This window comes from Penaeus japonicus, unplaced genomic scaffold (genome assembly GCF_977035675.1).
Source record: "Penaeus japonicus unplaced genomic scaffold, GWHDUDI00000001_assembly GWHDUDI00000009, whole genome shotgun sequence".
Classification (NCBI taxonomy): Eukaryota; Metazoa; Arthropoda; class Malacostraca; order Decapoda; family Penaeidae; genus Penaeus; species Penaeus japonicus.
Window position 1 is genome coordinate 20,973,025 of NW_028234411.1, and position 5,000 is coordinate 20,978,024.

Consider the following 5,000-nt stretch of genomic DNA (forward strand, 5'->3'; position numbering starts at 1 on the left):
GATGTGCACTGGCGTTCCCAGGTACATGTACTGTGTGCAAGGTGGGACAACACTGTGTCCCACAGTGAATACAGGAAGTGTTCTGGGGCCCCGGGGAGAGAACACTCTACTCTTATCTGGGGAGAGGACAAGGCCGCAGGCGGAGGACGACTCATAGAACGATTGAAGGAAGCGCTGAAGATCGGCAGCAGAGGTGGAATGTACACAAATGTCATCGGCGTAGCAGGTGACAGTTGTGCCGAGAGTTTCGGGAAGAAGAGTCAGCAACCGGTGCATCAGTACATTGAATAAGAAGGGACTTAAAACCCCTCCCTGTGGAGTACCAAGTTCGAACTCCTTGTACTCACTACATGCGCCTTTAAAAATCACACGTGAGGTCCTGTTGCTGAGATAACCACGGATCCACTGAAGAAGATTTCCTTGGACACCAAAATCAACTAGCTGGTCAAGAATAACCTCTCTGTTGGCAATGTCAAAGGCACTCTTGAGGTCAAGAAATGCTACCACACTGGTGCGGGAGAGGCGGGCGTACAGGTCCATCAGGCAGTGGTGGGTACTCCTCTGTGGCAGGAAACCATACAGCCGCGGAGATAACTTGTCTTGGAGTCGGAACATGAGGCGGGTGAGGAATATACGCTCAAGCACTTTACAGAAACAGGAGGTCAATGAGATTGGCCTGAACTTGTTTGTACCAGGCTTGGGGATGGGCACAACAGTACTTGAAGTCCACGCAAGGGGCACATAACCCCTGATGAAGCAAAGATTGTACAACTGCAGCAAAGGATTACCAGGGACTTTGACGAGGAGGCGGAGGACTTGGTAGGTGACACCATCATCCCCGGGTGCCGTTGACTTACCCCTGGCAAGAGCACGGCGCAGTTCGTCTTCCGTGATAAGCAAGTTGTCTTCTTCATCCGCTCGTAGTAATGCAGTCATTAGGCGCAAACTGCGAGTGTTCCTGTGAGTGGAGAGAGCCTCTTGAATATGAATGGGAAGATTGCATGCCTGTGCCTGCTCAGACCAGGTATTTATCAAGTCCTGTGCATATTGGGTGGGGCTATGGTGGAAAGCGCTTGGGGGTTTCCTCTTGATGACTCTGTTAATCAAATGCCACATGGAGCCGACACTGGTCTGATGATTTATGCTATCAGTATACTTCCTCCAAGACTCAGTATGAACACACTGCTGAAGACCAACGAGATCATCTCTGGACGCCTGGTACTGGTGGAGGAGAGCAGGTGTTGGTTGCTTCTGGAAAGCGCGTCCATCTTCCACTGTCTTCCTTTCTGCCAGAAGAATACGTTGATCCAGCGTCCAGGCCTGGGTCTCAAGATGTCGTTTTACATGTGGTCGTGTCACATAAAAGGTGTAAAAGTTGTGTGTAGAGTCAACCAAGGAGGAGTATAGTCTGTCTGGTGACTGGAAATCAAATGTTGATAGAAGACTGGAGATGTAGGAGACATAGTTGGGGCAGTACTTCGGAGGGATAGTGATGCGGAGGCGAGTCTGAGGAAGGGAAGGTCCAACTGGCAGTGTATACTGAAGGCCAAGAGCGATGTGGTCAGAGAAGAGAGCCTGGATGGAGAAACACTTGACTTGCGACGCCACCAAGCCGGAAGTGATGATGTGGTCAAGCGTGCCTCCTCGGATGTGTGTGGCGCCCCCAGTGGGCCAGTGAGTGAGGTGGTGGCGACGGATATATTCAAGGAGAGGCAATCCACTACGGTTCGGCGTGGGGGAGAGATCACCTAAGGCAGGGTGGCGGGCATTAAAGTCACCCATGTAAACTATGCCATGAGAAGGAGCAGTAGGGAGAGCAGGGAGGTTGATCCTTCCAGGTGCAGAGTAGACGTTGCAGAGCCGCAGCTTCCCATCACCCACAGTGATTTCAAAGAGCTGGAATGTCATGTCGTTATCAGTAGAGTAGCGCAGGAGTATATGAGTTATTGAAGAATGAATGTAGCTCACGAGGCCGTTTCTGGCGTAATGGACATAAGGGATGTAGCCTGGGAGTGGAGGGGCATCTTCCCCGGGCATGTGGCCACCTACAAAAGCTTCTTGTATGAATATAACATGTGGATGATGGTGACCTATGTATGTTTTAAGTGAAGCAAGCTTTGAGTAAGTCCTCATTCCACAGGCGTTCCAGGAGATAATGTGAAGCTGCATCCTGCTAGTGAAGTTCGTGTCTAGGTGTACAGGAGACTGGTGGGGACGATGACGTTGAGGCAGTATCACTCTGAGGTGTGATTCGTGGTAGCTTCTTGAAAAGATGGTCACAAATTCTTTCGTAACCAGCAGCGAGGTATTCCATTTTCTCGGAGAAGGTGGTAACAGTTGCAATGATGGTTTGGTTGGAGTCGACGAGTGTGGCGAGGGTGCGCTCAGTGGTAGCTTGCTGGGCTGCCAGACCTTCGATGTGAGACTCAATAGCATCAAAACGTGCTGTGACTGCTGCGCATCGTGCCGTCAAGTTGGAAACGGCCTCACGAAGGGCAAGGATTTGTGGTGACTCAGTCTGGGTAGAAGCTGGAGGTAGTGAGGCAGCGCCCATTGGTAGTTGTGGTAGTGGTGGCGGTGGTGGTGGTGGTAATGGCTGGGAGGGGTGGGCAGTGTGCGAGGCAGCAGATGGGGAGCGTTTGGCACAGCCGTGCCACACATTCACTCCAGGTTGGTGACAGCGAGGGCATTTCCACATCGTTGTGTTTGGGGTGGGGGGTGAAGACTGCTCCGATGTAGAATTAGCATCAGTGGTGGTGGGCTGCTGGGGATTGCGGTGTGGGCAGGTGCGGGAAGAGTGAGTGCCGGAACACCAGCCACACTTGTCGGAGGAGGCAGAACAGTACCGGGAGATATGTCCAATTCCCCAACACTTGTAGCACCAAGGCTGTTCATCTTTCATCCTTCTAAACTCACTGGGTGGAAGGCAAGGAAGGAAGCTGAAGCAGAATGTTGGTGGTGGTGGGTCTGGAAGGCTCCAGGTGACGACGAGCCTGTTGATGGGTGTGCCATGTTGGTGGAAGCGACGCGCTGTGTATATGCCAGGAAGCTCCTTGGCTAGTGACGGGTCCATGCCGACAGGGTACCGGGTGATAAGATACGAGGGGAATTTTCTTGGTCTGTCAACCGAGTCTTGAACATCAAGCTTCAAGGACAAAAACTCCCCTTCTGTGGCTCTTTGTATGATGTCAGCACGCCTTCGTGAGATGTATACAAAACGGGAGGTGACAGCTGACATTTTCACCTCGGCTAATTCCCGTTCAAGGCAGAAAGTCTTAGTAACATCAGAAAGCCACCGAATCTTCACATCCACACCTGGGTTGTCAAGGAACATAAGCTTGACATACGAGTCTCTTGGAGCAAATGCAGGAGGGACATAAGAAGCATTAGATGACCTGTAGGGATCAAGGTTGTATGGAGAAAGTTTGCGAGCCATAGGTAGAGATGCTTCAGTGAGCTTGGATGACTTAGGAGTGGGAGAGGACGGTTCACTCGAATCCGACACCTGCTCCATGGGTCGCTTGGTAAAGGTGAGAGGCTGAGTGGTAGGGTGGGGGGCCTTAGCTTGGTGATGCAAGGGAGCAGAACCAGAATGATCCATGGGTTTTAATGGTGGCCAGTGATTATCTACGTCATCCTCGTTGTCAGTGAGGGCGAGATCGTCCTCAACATCGGCAAGGGTGCCAGGGCCAGAGTAGTTCATATTGTCTAAATTTTATTAACCTCAGAGTCGGCAACAATCTCTAGCGGGGTAAAATGACGTAGGCGTGACGTCACCACGCCACACCCCGTACTGCGCATGCGCAGACCGGGGAAATCCGCGCGAGAGGGAAGCAACGAAAATTTTAAATTTTTTAGGCTATTTACTGGCTAAGTCCAATACCCTCAAAAACCTATATGCCACAAAACAGTTGACTGGTGCTCACTCTCTATTTCTGCCAAGGATGGAAGCCAGCAGATCGCTAAATCCCCAGAAATTTCCTTAAAAAGTAGAGAGCTCTCTGAGATGTTTGTTTACATTCAAGCGTGGCGCGGGCGAGAGGAGAGAGAGAGAGAGAGAGAAAGAGAGAAAGAGAGAGAGAGAGAGAGAATGAGAGAGAGAGAGAGAAAGAGAGAAAGAGAGAAGAAGAGAGAGAGAGAGAGAGGAGAGAGAGAGAGAGAGAGAGAGAGAGAGAGAGAGAGAGAGAGAGAGAGAGAAGAGAGAGAGGAGAGGAGAAGAGAGAGGAGAGAGAGAGAGAGAGAGAGAGAGAGAGAGAGAGAGAGAGAGAGAGAGAGAGAGAGAGAGAGAGAGAGAGAGAGAGAGAGAGAGAGAGAGAGAGAGAGAAAGAGAGAGAGAGAGAATGAATGAGAAAGAAAGAGATAGAGAGAGAGAGAGAGAGAGAGAGAGAAAGAGATAGAGAGTAGAGCGGTGTGCTTTTCTAAGTTAGTGTGTTTGACTCTTTTATGAGTATTACACTATACTCTGATTTGCTTCTATTTAACGGAAGTCGTGTGACGATTGCAACTGACCATAATGATGCCAACAAGCCATATACACCCATACGTATAAACACACAAGCAATTAGACCGAAAGGATACTGAATAACTTAGACTCCGTGATCAGGGTTGCAAGTATAATATCCTGAGTCATGACACTGTCTCTCAGCCCTCGTTGCAACCTTCAGCTCAAGCCATTGCAACTCCCTTGACAAATTAGACGATTGAAGGTGAAAATGAAGATGCGTCAGCCACCCACTACGATCATCTGGTGACCTCAGAATGGGAGAGAAAATGAAGATACTCTAAGGTTACGCATACAGCCTGTAATGAGGAGCACGACATTGCAACAACTCGTGAAATAAACTGAAGCTTCGCGTGATTGCAAATAAGGATGCAATATGGGGTTCCGTTCGTATGACGTCATTACGCTTTTTGGATATATATTTACAAATAAGAATAAACAAAATGTGAAAAAAATAAAAGAGACAATAAAACACGAAAACCATAATCAAGCAATAAAG